Consider the following 23,430-nt stretch of genomic DNA (forward strand, 5'->3'; position numbering starts at 1 on the left):
GTGTTAAACACGATCACACACTAAAGCGTTATGTCACGAAATTTCATGTCTATGCACCACCACCCGAGGGCTACCACTCACAGCCTTTGAGTGACACATGTACTAATGTGTTGATGTCACCACTACACAACACTATCACGTGCGAACCCATACGTACGGCACCACTGCATGTTGGCTGCAGTTTGTCACCATTTGCAGTATTTAACAACGGCAGTACTGACTTGATGTATGTTATTCTTGTATCATCAGCCCTGAAGAGTCGTGTTGACTCAACTGTACACGACGAAACACGTGTCGGCTTTTCATTACATCTCTTGAGTCTGGAGAGAATAAATCATCTTCTTGCTGTATCAAGAACACACCAAAGATTCTGCTTCTGTTTCCGTATATATTTTTCAGTCATTGCACTGTTTGTGATACTTTGTTGTAGTAGCGAGAGCACACTTGTATATACATTGTTTAGTCCCTTGACTTTTTAGACGGTTAAGGGTGTTTTTCCGCCTGCTCTTTACGCACTACATGTCTGATTGTCAATCAATACCCTGTAACGTATATCCTAGGCAGTGCGCCAGAGTAATCTGATTTTCTAAAAACCCCACTAAAGGTCATCTGGCTGCTTTGACTGCCTACAGGAAATGCCCTTCACAGACTTCCTTCTTCCAGATCCCTGTGATCAAAGATTTTCTGGAAGGCTTGAAGAAAGTATTCCCTCCTGTCAGGCTTCCTTCGCCTTCATGGGACTTGAATGTGGTGCTGTCCAGATTGATGAAGGAGCCTTTTGAACCTATTCATAAGGCTTCGTTGCAGCACCTGTCCTGGAAGGCGGCGTTCCTCGTGGCCATTACATCGGCCCGCAGGGTGAGTGAAATTCAGGCGTTGTGTTGCCAAGAACCTTATACTGTATTTCATGCTGCTAAGGTTGTTATGCGTACTCACCCTAAGTTTCTTCCCAAGGTTGTTTCTGATTTTCATATCAACCAGACGATAACTTTACCTACGTTCTTTCAGAATCCTTCCTCCAGCGGAAAGGTCTTTGCATTCCCTGGATGTTAGGAGGGTGTTGAAATTTTATCTGGATAAAACCAAGGATATACGTAGGTCAGATCAATTGTTCATCAATTATGGATCAGTCAGGACGGTCTTGCTACCTCTAAACAGTCCATCTCGCGGTGGATTGTGTCCTGCATACAATTGTGTTACCAAAAAGCTAATAAGACCTTAGGAGGTAAGCCTAAGGCTCATTCCACCAGGGGCAAGGCTGCCACGACAGCATTGCTCCGTAAGGTTCCGATTGCAGAAATCTGCAAGGCGGCCACTTGGAAGTCGGTTCATACCTTTGCTAAGCATTACTGCCTGGACACTGATGCCAGGGCAGACGCTCAGGTTGGGCAGGCTTCGCTGCGAAATCTGTTCGCACAGTAGTGGCGTTAATTCTCTTTTCTCCACCGCCGCTTTGGTGTGGGGATGGGCTTGCCATTCTATTCACTAGATTATGACTATACACAGAGATCCCCTACTACAGAAGGAGTAGTTTCTGTCCTGTAACTCCAGTTCTGTAGTAGGGGTATCTCTGTTATAGTCATAAGCGCCCTCCCTCCTCCCCGGTGGAGAGAGACATATTCCTTTATGGAATGCTACAGGTCTGGCGTGTTACGCCTTCAAAAATAACTGAAACTAAGTTGGACCTGCTATGCATTCTGGGATAAGGTTCTGGAAGATTCTCTTAAAGGCACAGTATCCTGTTTTGAGCCACATAATGGCAGCCTATGGGGCTTGTCTGTCCAGGTTCTTCTCTCTATCATTCCTGAGGGATTTTGCTGGTAAAGCAAGGGAAATCTGTACAGGCTTTTGCTGTTTTGTGGATTTGATGGTGGAATTTCTAGTTGAAGTACTGGACAGTGTAGCCTTTTTAGGCTGCATTATCTGTCTTTAAATTCTCTCTTAAGTGTCTATGCTTTTCTGCATTTTTTGACACTGTAAGAGATTATTTTTGATTGCTCCGGGGTCCACGCACATGGGCGGGACTATTCACTAGATTATGACTATAACAGAGATACCCCTACTACAGAACTGGAGTTACAGGACAGAAACTACTCCTACTCACTGATCTCCTGTACGCCTCATTGACATTACTCATGGAGCATCTCTGCTAATCGCCAACCAAAAATGTTCAAGCATACCATACCTGCTTTGAATGAACTGCATTGTTGTTGGTGGCTAAGGCACCACTAGAGGCATATCAACAACCCCTGCTGGAAATTCAAATCACTCGTAAAGAGCGCACATGTCAATTTGCATATGGCCTGAAAACCCTGGAATGATCTCTTCTTGAACCAGAGTTGCTGCTTCATTGGTGCAATTTCAAAAATGTCTCAAAGCCCTTCCCAACATACTCCATATCTGCACATGTAGTCTACATATCCTGCTGCTTTGTATTGCATCTTCCTCGCCCTCGCAGGCTTGGCTCACAATTTATTAATTACCCCCTGTAAAATAAATTAAACTATCTCTTAATGTTATGTTATTGTGAATTTATAGAGCGCCCAGAGGTCTCTAAGCGCTGTCAGAGGAAGCCCTACACCAGATGAAATAATAAGTGGCCTGCTCAGAGAGTCTCCCATGCCTCTAAGAAAAACACGATCTTCAACTTCTTTCTGAATGGAAGGAGATCCGGTTTGTGATGTAACTGGGGGGTAAGCCGTAAATGGCTTTATGCGCAATGCAGAGGCTTTTAAATTTAATTCTCTGTGTAATCTGGAGCCAATGTAAGTCCCGAAGTAGAGGTGTGGCATGTGTACGTCTAGGTGTTTTAAAAATGAATCTGTCTGCGTCGTTCATGACAACCTGGAGCCTGGCCAATAGTTTTTTTGGTAGACCATAATACACAGAGTTGCCATAATCCAGACGCGACCGAATCAACGCTGAGACCGCCAGTCTAAGTGTAGCAAAGAACAACAGTGGGGACAGTTTTCGCAGCTGTCTCATTAGACCAACACTAGTTCCTACCACAACCGACACCTGTGGTGTCAAAGATAGCAAGGCATCAATTTTGATGCCAAGACTTTTTACAGCCGCAACTGGTTCGGGAAAAGGCCCAAGTTCTGAAGGCCAAAACAGATCATTCCAGGGGTTTGAGACTGTGGTAACCGCCCAAACCTCCGTTTTGTCAGGGTTTATTTTCAACTAATTGACCGACATCCAGTTGACTGTAAATTTCAGAATATCCTGCATTCTTAAGTGATCCGTAGGTGAATGGTCAATCTGGATAAGAATTTGAGTATCGTCGGCATAGTTGTAAACCCTGCACTCCATCTGGGTCAGTGCTGCAATCAAAGGCTGCAAATAAACATTGAAAAGCAGAGGTGATAATGCTGAACCCTGAGGCACTCCACATGCCAAAGTGGCTGGATGGGACACCAAATACGCTAGTTGGACTTGCTGGGAGCGGTCCCTAAGGAAGGAGGTCAGCCAGGCAAGAGCTGTGCCCTGAATTCCTAGGTCAGCGATCCGCGACAGTAACTGGCCATAATTAACAGTTTCAAATGCAGCGGATAGGTCCAGTAATACCAGAGCACACAGCATTTTTCCGTCTGCCCCGAGTCTCAAATCATCCAGCATGGAGAGCATAACCAATTCTGTGCTGTGATGAGCTCTGAACCCAGCCGGATTAAACTCAAGAAGATGGTTAGCTTCCAGATGGCGGGAAAGGGATTGTAAGACGTGCTGTTCTAGTATTTTTGCTAGAAAAGGCAACTGCGAAATTGGCCTAAAGTTCTTTAGATTCTTAGCGTCAGCGCCAGTTTTTTTTTAAGAGCGGAATCACACGGGCCTCCTTAAAATTGGAGGGAACAAGCCCTGTTTCCAAGGAGCGATTCAGGAGGGAGAGCACCTTGTCCTCAATGCCATCTTAAAAATTTTGGGAGAACCGGGTTCAGCAGGTGAACCCGCTTTCACTCGCCCAACTAAGATGGTCAAAAGCTCCTTGGTGAGTAATGGCAAGGTGGTCAATTAATTAGCTAGCATGGGAGGAGGGGGTGATAGTCTCAATTGAGCAGGGAAGGATCGGGGTGTGCTGCATTTCTGTCATCAAATCCTTTATCTTTCCTAAGAAGGATTGACATTCATGGCAATCTTTTTGGCTAAAGGTAGATTTTTGCACCCTTTCCTTCCTTAACTCATTTAAGATCCTAAAGATCTCTTTCTGGGGTTTAGCGGCCTCCGCAATCGTAGCCTCATAAAATTCAGCCTTCCGTAACAGGATGGCTTTATTTAAAGGCGGCGAACTTTGATACATAGCCTGCATGAGCACTGGGTTCATATGATTTACGCCAGGCTCTCTCACACTGACAAAGTGATTGTTTTAGTTCCCTAAGTGCAATATTGACCCAAGGTGTCCCCTTATCCTTGTCCACAATTCTGATCTTACGAGCTGGTGCCACAACCTTGATGGCTTCCTTAAGTTTTGACAATAGGGTGGAACACTCAGTCTCCAAATTACACTTCCCGGTTAAAAGGTAGTCTGAGTGCAATAGAGTGGCTGTCAGGTCAGCAGCGTTGACCTTATTCCAACTACGCAGTATTTTCCATTCAGGCATGGCATTTGTCATTCTTGTAAAAAGGGGAAATTGGCCATAAATTAAATAATGGTCCGACCAAGAACAAGGAGAAATGACAATAGGACCGATCAGCGGATGGGATGACCAGACCAGGTCTAATGTATGACCTTTCTCATGTGTAGATCCAACCACCATTTGGCTGAGTCCTAAAGAGGTTAAGGCCTCTTCTAACTGCTTTGCCTGGCAGTCCTTCAGGGTTATTTCCCAATGAAAATTAAAATCCCCTAGCACCACCATTCCTTGGTAGCGGAAACGGAGATCGTGGACTAATTCCAAGAAAGTTTCCATAAACCTAGATGAAGTGTGCGGTGGGCGGTAGACTATTAAAAATACCAGTCTGTTGGGGAGCAAAATTTGACCCCCAGTACATCTGCACCTTCTATACTTTCAAGGCATAGGGTTTCAGTTTTCAATGCATGGTTATAAAGGAAAGCTACGAACCCCCCCCCCTGCCCTTGTGTTACTAAGTCTATTGGAATGAATAAATTGGGAGGCAGCGCCGCAAACAAATCCGGCACAGAGGACTCATCCAGCTATGTTTCTGTGACGCGTAGGAGGTCCAGGCTGTCCTCTTGCAGAAGCGAGAAGATCTCAAGGCAGTGCTTCTGTAGTGAGCAGGTATTAAGAAGTGCGAACCTACACCCTTGGTGGCTCACCTGCTTTACTGGTTTTACCGGTAGAGGAGCATTATTTAGCTTCCTTGGACTTACTTGTGGTTTCAGCAGCCCCTCTCGCCTGAGTTTTTCCGTTAATCTATAGTGAAACGGGGAAACTCCTTTATTCAGGGAAAGCAATACCTGCTTAGAGTAAGAGAGAAGGGGACCAGGGGTCGTGGCCCCTGGTCCCGGCGGGGCGCAGACGGGCTTGCCTTAGGTGCGCCTGCGGCTCGCGCGCTGCGCGCTTGCTCCAGCCTGAATTTAAAGCCTGTGACTCCTCCCACCCACCACTCGGCCCTGCTGTGCAGCGGCCGACCAACCACTAGACCGCCGAGCTGCCAGGAAGTACAGCAGGCGGAAACGAGAAAGCAGTAATCCGGTCAGTCAGGACTACGTAAACTGGTAACAACACTGTTACATAAAAAAAAAGACTAAAAACTTTCGAAAGCAATGCAAATGTTAACAGCAATTTAGCAGTGATGGTTTAACAGGAAACGGTGTCACACACGCTTCAATAAAATGAATTAAACTATTTTAAAAGCAGTGGAAATGTTATCAGCAATTTTAGCAACAATTATTAACAAAAGCAGCGTACTCTGAGCAGCCCTCCAAATGAAGGCGCTACCCTCTGTGATCGCGCGCTTGCTCCAGCCTGAATTTAAAGCCTGTGACTTCTCCCACCCACCACTCTGCCCTGATGTGCAGCGGCCGACCAACCACTAGACCGCCGAGCTGCCAGGAAGTACAGCAGGCGGAAACGAGAAAGCAGTGATCCGGTCAGTCAGGTCTACGTAAGCTGGTAACAACACTGTTGCATAAAAAAAGACTAAAACCTTTCGAAAGCAATGCAAGTGTAAACAGCAATTTAGCAGCGATGGTTTAACAGGAAGCGGTGTCGCACGCTTCAATAAAATGAATTAAATTATTTTAAAAGCAGTGCAAATATTAGCAGCAATTATTAACAAAAGCGGCGTACTCTGAGCAGCCCTCCAAATGAAGGCGCTACCCTCTGTGTGCAGCACAAACTTCTCTTGAACTCTTAACACCTTGTAAATGGACCTGGGGTCTGAGAAGACTAATTTGGCTGATCTTAATATGGGGGGAAATACATGTTTTTAGCTTCTTATGAAAACCGTGGTGACTTGAGATGCGAATACGTAAATTAGATTACTTTGGCAGCTAAACAATGAACCGCAGTTCTAGCCTTCAGGAATATTGGATGCAAAACCTTGCATGTGGCAGTCAAGCAAACTGCTATCAGTAGTTGATATGGTTTTAAGGTATCCTTCGGAAAGGGGACAACAGACATAAATGGGCTTGTGGGAAATGCACCAGACCTTAAAGTGTAAATCCACGATTGGTGACCTGTTTTTAAAGCCATGTTTCTTTAAGTAAGCGGGCTACAGCATTTGACAAGTCTCAGATCTTTCTAAAAAATGTTTTGTGGAGGCCCAAGAAGATAACGTGGACATAATCTAAACATGATGGCGCAATGCTTTGGCTGCTAGAATTCAAAAGGGGAAGAAAGCTGCTCATACCCTCATAACAGAGTTGGACTAGGAACATGGTTTAGGAGGCTAAATTCCTGGAGGACGGTGTTACTTATTCTTAACTATAGTGTTTTCTTATTCAGATTGTGCTCGAAGTCATTCTGGTCCATTCGTTGTTATATAGTCCCCAATCATTTCTAGGGAAGCATTAGAATCTGAAATCAAAGCTGATTAATGATGTAAGTTAATTTGTCTCTTATCTGCAAAGTTCTAGCACCATATCAGGGTATCAAAACAACTATGTATGTGAGCACTCCTGAGAAAATGTCAAAATTGTAATAAGGCAAAAGTAGTAACTTGGATAGGAAACCAAGTTTACCACGCATTACAATTTTTCCCCCTTGATTTCAGAGCTCATGTTAGCATATAACTGGTGCATTGATATCTTCAATAAAAACATTTAGATGGATTGTCAATTGATTATGTTTAGTATTTTTTAGTTATTTTTTATTAAAGGTTGTCGACAAATTTCTAATACAATATGTAGTCAAGTGTACAATGATGGCCAAAAACAATTTTCAGAAACAGTCCGCTCTCAATCCTGGATCAAAAGACAATCCCTCTTGGCAATAAAGCTGGGAACCTTTTTTGCAATTTTGAATCATTGCTTAGAAATGTATCATTTAAATTTCTGTAAATAGCTAACAAAATGGGGGAAACGTATATCTCGGTTGTGCTCCACAATTAAGAAACTGAATCAAAATACTGAAGTGAGATTCTTTGTTACGGATTATATAGGTAGCTTGAGATTTTTTACGTATGAGTTGTGTCCCGGATTCTAATCTCATCGAGATATTGCAAGACTGTTGTTTTAGATGGCATCAAATGCTGCAAACAAGTGCAATATGACCAGAATTCTAACACATTCCTCATCAACCACTATCCCAAGGACATCCGGGACTGAGTCCATGCCCCAACCTGGCATGAAGCCATATTACTTCACAAACTGATTTTTTCCTTTCCTTTTCATTCTGTTCTATGTACTTTTGTTTTGTTATTCATGTGCATCGCTCATCGAACCTTACATTTTTTTTTTTTTAAAAGGCTCCTTTCGTAGCACTCCAGGAAACAAGTGCCTGCTATAATAAAATCTGAACTCATCAGATTTACAAGCTAGATCCTGATTCAGGACCTATCTTGTAATTCTGCTTTGAAGATTACATATGAAATAAAAAATCCTCTAAGTTAATGGACCTAAAAAAAAATCTATTTTGAAACTAAGAAAAGTGCTAGAATGTGCTATTCTGAAGTTCTAATTTCAATATGTTTAGTAGGACTGAAACCAGATTGGAATGAGTCTAGACCAAGGGTATTCAAACTTGGCGGCGGAACTTTCTGGGAGAACCTCAAGTTTTCCCAGGGGCGGCGTGGGGAGGTTGGAGGGAGGGGCTTGGCTCTGGCTAAAAGAAGCATTATGTGGATAACAGTGCTTTGTTTTCAGCAGAAAAAAATGAGCGTCAGTAAGTCGCTCTGTAATGGCCATCTTTTGTCATTTATATCCTGGCTTGGAGAAGATGTCAAAAGGGAAGGGATTCCAAATATTTTTCAAAACCCCCACCCCCATTTCTAATAACCACAGTGTGGATACGTTTACATGTTAGTAAGGTCTGTCTGACCAGAATAGTATGTATGGCGATCATGTATTTGATTGCATTTTTAAAAGGGTAACGGAACTTAACTGCAATGTTTAAATAAGTCTGGACATATTTAAATATTGCCAGTTTCATGGACTAGGGGGTCTGGGGTTTTGTGCTTTTTCCACGGGGGCGCATCATTAAAAAGTTAGAAGAGCACTGGTCTTGACGGAAACTGGAGTTAGAGAAAAGGGTCGTTGGGCTATTCATAGGTGTTTCATCATAATGTGTCTTTGTTATTCATTTAACCATGTGCCTTCTGCCTTCTGGTCTGTACTAGGGATTCGAATTTTAGTATCAATGAGAAAATGCTCCCAACGTTTCTAACAATTTTTAAAGATATTTGGTCTCCATAAGCTCAGATATAAATCCTGTGCCTCTCTTGTCTGCTGTGGTGGCGAGGTTGGGAGAAGGTCAGCAATATAGGTTTTTGGGCGGGGTTAAACGAACTCCGTTTTGACAGTGTTAGGACACATATGTACACAATAGCATGAGCGTGAGTTTAGTGTGTACCTCCAACATTACCACTGTTGCCCTTTAGTTTTGATAGTATATGTGTGTGTCCATCGGTTTCCCAGCTATGTCACTCCCAGCACTGCCTACTGAGACCGTGCTGGTGAAGCAGAAACGGTGGGTTGACGTTCTTTTCATTCATACAATGGCTGCCACTATAAGGACAGTTTGGCGGGATGGGAATGGGGAGGGGGGGCGACAAGAAGAAAATGGAAAAGTAAACCAATTACCTTCTGCTGGCTGCATCGACAACTCGGTGCTCTTCTGCTGTACTAAACAGGCTTCCCTCCAGCCAATCCTAATGCTACTCTCATGCATGGGAGCAGCGTCAGGATTGGCCTGAGTGCCCTCGATTTGCACTCCCAGGGAGACTGGGAGCCTGTGCCTGTATGATTCCAACCCAGAAATGCAGCTCGGGTTGGAGACCTGCAGTGCGCATGTTGGTTTGACTGTCCTGAGACTGCCGGCCAAACGGCCATGCGTACTGACAGCAGTGTTGAAACAACCCCCCTCCAGCTTTTCAGTATCTGGCCCCACTCCCAAGAGTCATTTTAAAAGTAAAACAAAAATAACCCCCTGTTATTTCGTTTTATTTTTTAGTTTTGCAGCGGCTGTGGTGGGGGGGAGGGGGGATGATGACGCCCGTCCGCCATAGTGGAGGAGCCGGCGCTGTGATTCATAATCTGATCTTCATTTCTTCCCACGTTTGCAATCATGTCAAGCTTTGGAAGAGAGGACGATGGACAGATTTAAAAAATGACCATTTCAAAGAGCAAGTGTGAGCATACAACAAGCACGCACTTAAGAAAAAGAAAACGTGAGAGATAAAAACTTGAGCTGAACGAAAAAGAATATATGCAAAGAAAAACAAAGTGCGATTTTGCAAGGATGGCTATTAGTTGTAGTGACTGCCAGAGCAAGGAACTTGTGTGGTTTTGGGAGGCAGCCATCAAAAATATGTTTAGCCCAATTAATGACATCACTCTTGCAAGATCAGGTGTTGGTTTTCTACTTACAAAACAAAGATGCATTTTGCAGAAAGCCCTAGACGCAATCACTCTATTGACCACAAATCCACAAAGCACAAACCTTCAGTGTGCTTGTTGGTTTATTGAGCCTGATCCCATCCCTAATCCAAAGTTTTGCAGCGATTAATGATAAAGAGATCAGCCAATTAAAATAAAAGGGCACCTCCGAGGGTGCGTTTAACTAGTAGTAGGGAAAGTACAATTTGAATAAGGCTATAAACAATAAAACGAAACAGGCAGCGTATGTGAATGTTTGCCTTTTTGTGCTTTGTAGTGCCAACTATTCAAAGCAGTTTGTCATTTCAGAATTGCGTTGGGTCCAACCAGTCATTCATCTAGTTCATATACAATAGATCACAAGGAAGTGACGCTTCACCCACACTGCGTCCAATAAACAAGAAGTCCCTCATACAGGTTATCAGCCACTGGTAGACACTGCCTGTGTTTGATGTCACATTGTGCCAGCAGCACTTCAATATGTTGACCTGGTCAACTACGTAAAGCTTTCCATAGTCACACGAGATCTTTGGCAGTCACGTTGGGCAAGGGATTTCAATTAAACTAATTTAAAAACTCAAGATACAACCACTGTTGTTTTTTGATTATGGGGAGGAACTACAAGCAGCCCCCTCAGGGCATGTTATCGAAGACAGGAAAGTGTGAACAATGGAAGCTGTGCTGTAGATTTAAAGTACAGAGAAGGTTTGTTCGGGTGGTGATGCTTAGCTTTCAAGATTCACGAGAAAAGTACAATTTCTTGTAAGAGTAAGTCACAAAATACCGATCATGAATGTGGCAATTTTGATCACTCGATTTAGCTTATAAATTAAGATTAAGGCTCCCGGTTTTATGGTATTTATTTTTGACATTTCTGTCTGTATTTATCCATATTTATTTTTTGCTAATTTTATTTGTATTTATCCATATTTATTTTGGGTTTTATGGAAAAATGGAGCTGAGATTAGTATATTTCCACAATTATTTAACCAATAAATATGCACTTATGCTTGACCGGTTTCAATGCTGTGAACACCAGCAGAAGATTAATCAATGCATTTATATGAAAATATGCAAATTTCAATATCAACCTTGTGCAAATCTACTGCTGTTAAATCCTCTTTACTAAAATGTCTTTCTTTTTTAGCCCTCTTACCTGTCAATCCACACAGCTATTGGCCTGGCAATCATGAAAGACCGTATTTAGAATCACTCAAAAAGCAACCCAATTTCCGTTTTTATCCACATTTAAAAATAAATACAGACAAGAAAGTAAATGTTTTCTGTCTATATTTATCTGTAAAAATCTGTAAAAACGGAGAGCAGGGAGCCTTAATTAAGATTGTTCTCTGAAAAATATAGGAAGATGAGTCGGAGACATACCACAGAAACATTTGTGAGGTTGACTTAAAATTCAATATATAGTTTTATTCTGTGTAAAGACAATGAGTACAACTTTTGAATTCACAACTCCGTTAAGTTACTGTGCACAAAAAGTTTTACTCATTCTGTGATCGTCCAAGTGCTGATATTGATTCCTTCTTCCGCGCTAGTACCTAGTATGAAACCGACACTTAAAAGTACAGCAGCTATTGAATAATGTTTTTTACTACATGTTTCTTATGTGCAGGTCGGTATTAAAGAAGCAGTAACTGGATTTTTTGTATGACCAAGGATTCAGTGGAACACAGGTAGTTAGTCGTAGATCTGCTGCACATGCGCTGTTGCCCTTGTGAGATCATAGTTTGATTGGATAGGTTATGCACACCCTTGTAAGATTTGTTCACATATCAATGGCAGTAGGTACAGACTCCATTGCCTTTGGCTTCAGCAGTAGTCCACTGGGCAATGTGCTAATCACCTGCATAATCCTCTTTATTCGATTTGGTTGCACTCTCGACTTTCCTCTGAGGGACTCTTGTCTTGCCCTGTTGGGTTTTTCTTTTCGCATGATTTGTTTCTGAAACGGTAACTCAAGTGCTGGTTGGGTTGAAAAAATTACGAACAACAAATTGAATAGAAGTCAACGCTGACAAGTGTTCAAAATAAGAGTCCGTCAAATGTACCTCTTCTCATAGATTTAGAGGTCATTATTCTGGCAGAAATCTCCATTTTGTTTTTCATTTTTGTCCACGGTTGACATTTTGATGGAAATAACAAAAAAGAGGCAACATGTTAAAATAGTGACCAAAATAAATACAAATCAAATTTTTTGTGCCTTTTCAGCCAACCATGTAACTCTAATGGAATGAACAATAAGTACAGGTTTCCATCTGAATCACTTTTAGGAAGAATTTCTACAACCCCGAGGAAGAACACTCATTTTTCTGATGCACTTGAACTGTTTCGAAGTACAAATGACTCATCTTGTGAGGCAGATGATGTTCAAAGCAGCACATACCACTAGGCGTGTACCAGCATGTGCTTTTTACTAGAAGGGTTAACATTCCCAGGTCCATGGTTCCGTCGAGGTGCACTGATTTATGTTTGCTTCATGTAGGATTCCTTGTCCCCAAATTAGTACATCTTTACATAGTCTTATGCTGTCCATCTGGTTATATGTCACTCGATTTGTACATGTCTGAAAGTAGTCTTGTGATTGGGACGTTTCCAATTGTTTTTTTGAAGAACACTTCTTCTATGGTGGAGGGGCTGATGGAGCGCAGAGCTGGCAAAAGCAGGAGTAATTTTCCGAAGCGACATGGTTGTGTGGGATACCTGCCAGGGAAATAATAAACCACAAATGTAATTAGCATTTTCTGATTTACTGTTGTTGCTCTTACACAATTCCAAAGTTTAAAACCCTTTACAAACAGAGCTACAATTACACACATCTTTACATTAAGAGCCTTTGGTTGAAGGGGTTTGACTGATAGTTGCCCACTCTCCAAACCAATAATTTTCCCCTCTCAAAAATTATGTAAATTGCTGTGAAATTCCCAGCCGCCTAATTTGATTTAAAAAGTTTGTAAACCTGGCATGAGAAAAAGGTTTTTCTTATTTTAAGAAATTGTATCAACTTTCCCCATAAAATATGACACTGTTTTCAAAAGTGCTGTCTGGGATGTGACCCCCAAATTTTGTCATTTTGGCACAAAATTGTATAAATCTCACCCTGGAACTGTAAGTAGTAACAATAACATGTTATTGATGATTTATAGATGATTCTTAAATTTAAGAGAAGCCAAAAAATAAAAGGATAGAGATTAATAAAAATTATTATTTGAACATCTTATAAATGTACAATAAAAATAATTATGCAAGCTTTTGCAAGAAATTCAGTAAGTGCTCGACAACCAATGACCTAACTTGAAAGAGACGCGAAACTCATGTTAAATAAAGAAGCGGCCTCCCTTACTGACAATAATTATAAAATGTTAATCCCGCCATTTCCTCATCACATGTTCTGCTATTAATAGAGCTTAGTTTAATTTAAAACACTGATACAAAGAATAATTTGTCCACCAGCATAATTTGATTATGCAGGACATAAGTCTCAAGTCAAATCTCAGCTTTGCTATCTTAGCTACCGTGTCCAACTGACCCCCATGGTTAAATACATTTCATTAAAATAAATCATTTATTCTAGTTTTTTTAATTTAAGAAAAGCACTTGAGCCCAGATTCTGAAAGGTGTCACACAACGCAGCGCAGCACCTATAGAGACTGTGCTGTGTTGCATGACTGGGATAGAGCAGGAGAGCGCCATAGTCACATTGAAATGACCCTCCCCTCTCCCTAGCACCTGTGATGATTTCAGCTGCTGAGCACCACGCACACACCCTAGCGCCACGGTGTGTGTGTGTCAGTCTAGCATAGGTTTTGCACAGGAAGGGTGCCCTTCCTGTAAAAAATACTATGCTTAGACATGTGAAAAAGCTTTTCCTACTTTGTATGTGTGCTGCACAGAGAATCGGATTTAGTGTCAAAAAGCATGGGTGGTAGCACAGTTATGCCCATATACCACCCCTTCACACAATGCCATGCAAAGCAGTGTTTTGTGCTGCTTTGTGTCACTTTTCCATACAAACCAACGCAAATACCAATGTGTGTTGGTTTGTGAATCCCAAAAAAGGTTTAGCGCCAGTTTAGTGTTACAAAAGTAACACTAAACCTTTGAGAATCTGGGGCTTAGTATTCAAGCAATACTCCTTATTTAGCAACATCTGCTATTATAACCTGTAAGAATGGTAAGTGAGACATTTAGTCACTTTAATACAGTGATCATTAGTGGAACTTTGCCAACAAAGATGGCCTGCTCCTTTGACTGTGGGAAAATTTTATTTGTAAATAAAATATTTACCAAAACATGACATTTTCCCCATAATTAGGGTTTGGTCACATGTACCACTGAATCCGTCAACAACTGCATAATCTGCAGATTTCAGCCACAAAAAAATGTTTCTAGCTCAAACAAATCAAAAGCAACTAAAAATACTGCAACACGTGTTGTTGTGAAGCTGAAAGTCATTTGTAAAGGTTAGTCACATTTCTGTTGCTCATTTCTATATTTGGGTATCAAAGTGGTACTACTGAGATGAAACTTTTGCCCAGATAATGTTAACGTGTAAAAAAGCTAAAATAATGAGTTAATACTGATACAATTAAGCCTCATAATTTGCCTTTTCTTGCCGCATAATTTAGTCAACCCTGCTGCAAAATGTGTCCTCCCCGTGGCATAATTCCAGTGACTCTGGTTTGAATATTCATATAATAGCAAGGATTTCCCATTTGCTTCTTATAGAAATAAATATATTTTAGAGTCAAAAGTGCTTGTCCCCACACCACTTGTAGGGTCTATAAATTTCACAAGGAGAATTTTGTCGTTGCTCAGTTCTACACAAATAGTTAAACATAAATTATTTACAGTGATGACCATCAACAGTAATCCAATAAGATTTCGATTAAGATTTTAGGTCGTCATATTCACTGATGCATGAAAATGTCCTGTGTGCCAGATGTTTTGATAAGAATGTTTGCATAACTAATCAAAAACCTAGAGAATTATTTTGATATATAGTGCATCAAAGTTTGCACAGAGTTTAATCAGACTGATAAATGCAAACTGTACATTTGACAATTAAAATTGCCTATTGGGCAGTATATTTCCCAAAATACATACATTTAGAAACCCTGCTATGCTGGGTCCAAATATTAAGTGTTTACATCAATGCTGTTCATCTGGCAGGAGAATCCAGTAAATCTCCAGCCAAAAATGGTAGACATCTCATCTTTTGAAAGGCTGCAACACTAACCCCCCAAAAGCCAATTACCCTTTTCAAATCATTCAAGTTAACTTTAAAAACATATGATCCATAAATAATATATTTTAGCTGAATAATTGATGAATATACTTGGATAAGGTACCCTTATGTTACGCCGCGCATTTGTGCTACTTGCGCTCTGGGCGAGTTAACCTGTGAAAAGCTATTGTATTTTAAAACTTTCCTGTTTTGTGCATATTTTCGTTTAAAATAATTTCTTAACCCCTGATTTTAATAAGATTAATAGCGCATACCTGCACTATAATTTGGCATTACCACCGCTGTTTTAGCGGGTCCCTGGCCCGTACATTTGTTTTTGGCAGCCATTTTGGGGGTAGCTAGGGACGTCTGGCGGCGCCATCTTGTGAGCGCTCTAGAGCTCAGGCGTGATCGAGAGGCCCCTACATAAGACGGTCTTCCGAGGCATTTCGGCCTTGGATAAGGTACCCTTATGTTACGCCGCGCATTTGTGCTACTTGCGCTCTGGGCGAGTTAACCTGTGCAAAGCTATTGTATTTTAAAACTTTCCTGTTTTGTGCATATTTTCGTTTAAAATAATTTCTTAGCCCCTGATTTTAATAAGATTAATAGCGCATACCTGCACTATAATTTGGCATTACCACCGCTATTGTAGCGGATCCCTGGCCGGTACATTTGTTTTTGGCAGCCATTTTGGGGGTAGCTAGGGACGTCTGGCGGCGCCATCTTGTGAGCGCCCTAGTGCTCAGGCGTGTTCGCGAGGCACCTACATAAACCTGTCATGGTAATGCGCAGCGGTCGCGCCGCATTCGTGCCGGAGTCCTGCCCGAGTCCTGCCCGTCCGCGCTTGGACGGGCCCAGGGGCCATAATCCCTACTCTGACTCCGGACGCATTCATCCATCGAATTATTGTACGTAAGTATACTAGTGAGGAATTAAAATCTCTCAGACCCTCTCCTCATACTAATTGTACATCTTGTGTTCTGCCAGCTCATAACTTTAATTGTCATGGCTGTCGTTTTTCTACAGGGAAAATGACCAGATGCAAGGCGATGAAACGAACACATATGCGTGGCAGACCGAGGACCACTAAAACTCTTTCTATATGCCCCAAACTTCAGTTTTGGAGCATAAATTGTAGGTCCATTCCCAAACACAAAAATAATATCTACGACTTTATAGTTGATGAGAGGCCGGACGCCATGTTCCTTACTGAGACCTGGCTCCATGAGAGCTCCGGACCAGATATTGCCATGGCTATTCCCAATGACTATGTCATGGTAAGGAAGGATAGAGATACTGGCAAAGGAGGGGATATCGCGATAATCTTCAAATCCAGTTATAGTTGTAAGTTTGAAACCTTTTCCTTGCCTGGATGTGAAGCTGCGCTTTTCAAATTAGCGATTAGCCCTCAGTTTACCTTGTCAGGTCTCCTGGTTTATCGTCCTCCTGGTAACTCCAACACTTGGACGACTTACTTTCCCGAAAGAGTTGCCCCACTATCCCTGAGGGCTGCACCGTTAGTAAACACTTCTTATCAGATCTGGAAGCCCTTAACATCTCACTGTGCAATTCTGGGCCCACTCATTCTGCTGGGCACTCGTTGGACCCTATTCTTTCCAATTTTCCATTTGAGTGCTCACTAAATGCCCGTCCTCTGGAATGGTCGGACCATTATGCTGTCCATTTTTCCTTGCCTCTTACCAAGATTATGGTTAGGGGCTGTAATGGAAGGGACGAGCATATACGTCGGTGGGGTAAACTTGACATCACAAAGTTTAACCAGCACCTATGTGACACTCTCCCGGGCACTGATATGCCTGTATCGGAGTCGAACACGGTGGTATCCCAATGGTGAAGTGCCGCCGTTGACAAACTCCTTCCCCTGACTCCTAAGCATTCTTTGTCTCATCGTCCTCCTGTGCCATGGTTCTCTAATGACTTGAAGCTCCTGAAGGCTAATTGTAAGGCCCTCGAAAGGAAATGGAGACGCTTTTACTCCAGCTCCCGTAAAGTAGGTTATAAGGAGGCTCTAAAAGAGTACCATAAACAATGCAAAATGGTGAGAGCAGCCCACACTGTTAACACGGTGACGCATGGCCAGAACTGTCCTCGTACACTTTTTTCTGTGGTAAAGAAACTAACAGGAGTAGACACGACCCCGGTCCCCCCTGCATTGGATGAAGCTCAATGTAATTCCATAGCTGAATTTTTTATTGCCAAGGTAGAACGTATTTATGATTCCCTGAGCCCCTCTACTATGGTTGATGAATTATTAACAGGATCTGTACTGACTTTAGAGAAATCACCATTTTTAGCTGTGAAGCTCACGGAATGGCAATTGTTTGACGATGCCTCCTTTTCCTCTTGTCTGAACAGTATCAGATCTGGCTCCCCACGTGATCCTTTACCTGCTAAAGTATTGAAACTACTGGATTTTAGCTCTCGTCGTGTACTGATGAAACTTCTTAACTCATCCCTATCTGAGTCCTATGTTCCGCAGGAATGGAAACATGCGATGGTTGTTCCTCTCCTCAAGAAGGTAGGAGCGGATGTATCCAACTTGTTCAACTTTAGACCTATCTCCTTTCTTTTCCAAAGTCTTGGAAAGGCATGTTAATACACAGTTAAGTCATCTTGTTGAGAGTTCGGGGTTTTTACATTCTTCCCAGTCCGGTTTCGGAGCGCATTATTCCACCGAAACCACACTCCTAGGAGTTACCGAGAGTTTGCGGCACGGTATCGATCGCGGTGAAACATCTGCACTCATCCTTTTGGATTTGAGTGCTGCGTTCGATACCGTGTCCCATTCCATTCTTCTTGCATCTCTTCGGTCCCTGGGAGTGGATGGTCCTGCGCTGGACTGGATTACCTCCTTCTTAAGTGGGCGTACCTTCCAGGTCTTTTCTGAAAAAGCTGCATCTGCAATTTGTCCATCGGCGTACGGCGTGCCCCAGGGGTCTATACTTAGTCCTCTATTATTCAACATCTACGTTAGACCCCTGGCCACCATTGTGGAGGACGTTGGGCTTACGTTATTCTCTTACGCCGATGATACTCAAATTGTTTTTTCCCTTTCTAGTAGTGACTGCAATAAAACTTCAGCCTTGAAGCTGGGCTTGACACGAGTTGCTGAGTGGATGCAGAGTCATTTCCTCAAACTAAACGGGGATAAGACCGAGGTTGTGATACTGGGCAAGAACAAAGATCTCTGGGGCCCCCAGCACTGGCCCAGTGATATGGGGTCTACCCCCCAGCCTGTTGCCGTAGTACGCAATCTCGGCTTTCTCATTGACGAAAAGCTCTCAATGAGGCAGCAGGCCACTAAGGTGGCGTCCATTTGTTTTGCTACTCTGAGATGGTTACAAACAATTCTATGGATGTTGCCCCCGTCCACTCAGAGAACTGTAGTCCAGGCTTTAGTCGTTTCCCGCCTGGACTATGGCAATGTTCTTTATCTCGGAGCAGACTCGACACCTATTAATAAACTTCAAGTTGTACAAAATGCGGCTGCCCGACTTCTTCGCAATGTTCCGAGGAGAACATCTGCCTCCCATGCACTCTGCGACCTACACTGGCTCAGGATCCCAGCCGTATTAAATTCAAAGCTATGTGCTATCTTTTTCAAATTAGACATGGCTCGGCTCCAAAATATTTACAGAGCCTAGTCCAACCATACAAGCCAAGTCGTACCTTAAGATCCTCAGAGAATGGAGATTTCATTATTCCTCGATTTAGACTAGTAAAGATGGGCGGTCGGTCCTTCTCAGGTCCCAAATCCTGGAATGCTCTACCTATGGCCCTAAAGACGGAGACAAACTTATTTCGATTCCGTAAGGGTCTTAAAACCTGGCTTTTTCAGTAGGTTGTGAGGGCTCATATAAACTAGTTAGTGTACCTGTCCTTCTTTCTTCTTGAGTCTGTCCCTGGTGCCGGGAAACCCACTGCGGGTAGCTGTTGCGCGTTATAAGTTTAAATAAATAAATATGATTCATTGCGATTCTGTAAATTCCTCCTGCACTATGATGTGAATCTTACCAAGAATAATTGTAATGCTACTTTGGCCCAGAAATCGAGTAATTGTGGCCCATGGAAATGACTAAACTGTTACCAAAAAGATGTTAGTATGGCTAAAATATTCTTTCAATTGATCTATGATGATGTTCCTATTTGGGGCAAGCTACTTATCTAGCGCTCAAAAGAGGTTAATATGGCAGGAATTATATGCCCTCCATGCACCTCCTCTTACCACAAGGATGCTGGAACAGACAATCTTTGTTCCAACCTCAATCAAAATTGCATTACATTTGAATATTCAAAGCAATCCCCCTTAATCGCATGCTCACTTATAGCTTTCCAGAAAGTCAAAGGTTTTTCTGCAAGAGTAATCCCTGCACTATCCGTATATGGAAAAGTATTACTTTAAAAAGGGGAAGCAACACAGATTTGTACTTTTGAAAAGTTTGGGTTTGTTCTGTGGATTCTTCAGAAGACAAGTAAACATTCCAAATCCAGTTGACTTACCTGGTGTGGATGTAACTGTTTAAGGTGAGCTGAGCTTCGTCTTGTAGAGATGCGATCGCAGCAGCATTCCGAATACTTCTTAATTCCGAACCGCTGTGTGTTGGAACTATAAGACAGATGGATTTGCAGTCAGCTGCTTGACACGCTTATTGGACCACATGCTCTTTGGCCACCAATAAGTGTTCTCTAGCAATTCACAAATTCAGCAGAATCTGAATTACCACCAGAACCTATATAGTTAAAGGTTGGTCATACTCTTCCCATCTGATCTAATACCTTATTTGTGGTGTAAAGTTATATATGGCAATGCTGGATATAGGCCATACATATATGGCACCCAAAAAACATGATATGTCCAAATCACAGGCATTACAAGGCTATTGATGCCTATTGACACAACAGGTTTTGGTTGCGCTCCAGAATGGGGCAACTATGTTACCACATCTGATTATTCTGTGTGGATTTAAAACCTTAGGGCCCGATTCATGAAGATACTTACATGTAGTAAAGTTAGTTATTCCCTTAGGTGGACTATAATCTAAAGAATGTTACGCGAAACACAAATTGCCCGTTTCACGTGCCCAGCCCCTTTACAAAACAATATATAGTCGGGCCCACAAAGACATCATAAAATCTCCCGATTATATTGCAAAACCTGAAATATTTTGAGCGACCTGAAGAGTGTGATATAGCACAAAGACCTTTTCTTCTTAGATATGCAAACAAAGGCAGTTTGATATTCAGCAGTGTCTTTTATTGTTCACTTAAAATGTATGGAACGTGAAATATTGCAAACGAGCAAAACATTTCATATTAAGCGAGAGAGAAGGAGAAATCTTCACAGAAATGTAGAAAACCTATGAACTGTCGTGCTTTGGCTCTTACAATAAATGTATCACAAGAAATGTATTCTGTATTGTAAGTAAGAGAGCCAAACCATCTTCCAAGAAATGTTGACAAAAAATTGATGTTAATTTTTACCTTTTTCAAATGAACCTATAGAATTTCAAACAATGCAATGATGTTCAGTTGTGGCTTTCAAAAGCACATTGGAAAAATTCTCTAAAATTTCAGAGAAACTTTTGAAGTGACCATAAAAGCTTTAGTTCTTCTCGCCACAGCTTTGAATCCCCCCCCCCGCCCAATGGCTATGCGCGAACCCTGCCTTGGTATCTGAAGACCACTGAATTAGTAGGATTGTGTTGGATAGCAGCCCCATTCAATGGCGTATCAAGAGTGCCTTCAGTCCCCTAGCAAAGATGGTAAAGTAGACCCACATGAACCCTTCCTCCCTGGGTTGGTGGTAACAGCTATAAATGGGGTGCAGTGAGCCCCTCGGACCCCTTAGCCTTAGGACCACTGCACCTGGACCAACATTGATAGGTTCGCCCATACTCCTGCTAACTGAACAGTGGGCAGTCGTCGAATAGGGTCAATGGAACGTACCGGCTTTGAAGGTGACAATGCATTTGAGGCAGGCGAATTCTGTGGCGTCAAGCCGAAGCTGTCGAAACCTGGCCACGACCTCTTGCAGTGCTTGGATTTCTGAGAGTATCTTGTTGAGCTTCTGTGAATCGGTATTGTCATTGTTCATGCCTGGAACAGAAATTTGAAGCACGTATTGAAACATGAACCCCGTTCCCCTGTTAAGCACCATTTTCTGTCAAGGACCTCTGGGTTCGATATCTATTAAATTGTCACTCTTGGAAATCCGATTCCCCGCCGCCTGCCTGTGTTTTATGACAGTTAATATCAAATCTTTCACTAGGATGGTACAAACACAGCAATTTGCATTTGAATAATAATGCAAGCAGTCATGAATACAACAAGAAAACACTATTTGCATATAAATGTGGATCTATAAATGACAGGTATACTCAATTGTTCAGAGGGATTTGTTATTCCTCGCGTGTTCTTTTTTTTTTCCTAGTGTATTTTAATGTTAATTTCTGCAACAAAATCATCAAATTGAGCAGTCCTTACCAGATACAGCAAGTAGAGTGTTAGCATCAACTGGAATGGCCCATTGTGCTATCCCCAGAACAAACAGCTCTCTCCACGCATCTTCCAAAAGCATCAGCTGTCAAAGAATAGATCAATTATGAATTTAAGCCAACTTCAATCTGCACATGTCCATTATTATCAATACAGCAGCCAAACTTCTTTTTTTAAATTCTTGTTGTTTTAGATCTTGAACATTGTACTTCTTTCTCTATTTTTGTCAGCAACTACATTTAGGAGAGCGGGTCAACCACACAAAGAGCGATCAAGATGGTGCACATCTGCTTCATGATGTGCATTCTTATTCATGAGCCTCCTCCCAGCCCCAAGCACACTTTACTTTATCTGTATCGACAGTTTCTAGTGATTACCCTGGAGGGCCAGCTTCATGGCAGTCAGGATATCCACAGATTAGCATACAACGAATCTACGTGGAAATGATTTATATAGCTAGCGGTTATCCTGAATATCTGACATGGGCCTGTCTGTGCTATTCATTCACTTTGCGCCCCAGATCTTTGACATCCTAAAATGTAAACTGTCAAGAAAACTTACTAAAACACTATTATTTCGATTCAAATGATTTCTTTTTAGGTCATTAGTAAACTGATACAGTTACTTGAAGGTGATTTGGATGCCATAACCGATGCATTCCCATTGGATGTTGCATTCAGAGTACAGGAGAGGACAAAACAGGATTTCTTATAATTCTGGACTAGGTGATGCTGCTGTGCTAAATAGGAGGTCGTCTGGCAGTTGGGGCACCTTCACTAAGGCGAAGGAGCGTCGCCCCACTGCTTTACAGCAGTGAAATAAAGGAAAACCAAAATGATAATAACGTGAGGTTTTTGTCCTTTTTTTTAATTCTTGCTGCGGCAACTTTGCGGGCGGGATGGGGCTGTTCTGATGACAGGAGCACGGGGAGGAGTGATGGCACACTGTAAGTGCGCATGACTGCTTGGCCAGCTGTCTGGGGCCGGCCAAACAGTCATGTGCACTTTGCTTGTTCTCCACCCAGGCTGCATCACAGCCTGGGTGGAGAACATGCCCAGGCTCCCACAGCCTATCTGAGTGTCGAACCATGGCGCTCAGTACAATGATTGGCTAAAGGGAGCCTGGGTGCTTCCTGTTCCATTCCGGCCAGGAGAGACGATGGAGGAGGTACGTTTTTCCCCCCTTTTTTTTTTCTTTACACCCCTTTACCCCATCCACCCCATAACGGTGCGGCCACCACTGTGGCCTGGCAATTTATCTGTACCGAAACTACATGATCTTTTCTACTTTCATATCCTACAGGATCCAGAAGAAACATAGATGGTTGGATCCAGAAGCACCGTGAACTGGAAAGGATGCTCACATGTAAAATATTATTTGCCAGCATAGAACCTGTTGCATTTCCCAGAACAGTGTAAAGTGCTTTGCCAAACTGACAAGTACAGTGATTAGTTGTGTAATAATCGCACATTGCATTTCATTGCCTGCAAGGGATTCCCTAGTGTTAGATCTATCTTGTGACACAGTTGCTACATGCATGGAAGAATTAGGACTCGTAGAGAACCCTGTTACCTTAGATTATCATATTGTAATACAAGGAGAAAGGCTGAGTGTACCCCATACATTGGAGTGCCCACGCAACACTGCCATTGGACCCAGGTGTTACTCTTACCCA

This window comes from Lissotriton helveticus, chromosome 6, assembly GCF_964261635.1.
Source record: "Lissotriton helveticus chromosome 6, aLisHel1.1, whole genome shotgun sequence".
In the NCBI taxonomy this organism is placed as follows: domain Eukaryota; kingdom Metazoa; phylum Chordata; class Amphibia; order Caudata; family Salamandridae; genus Lissotriton; species Lissotriton helveticus.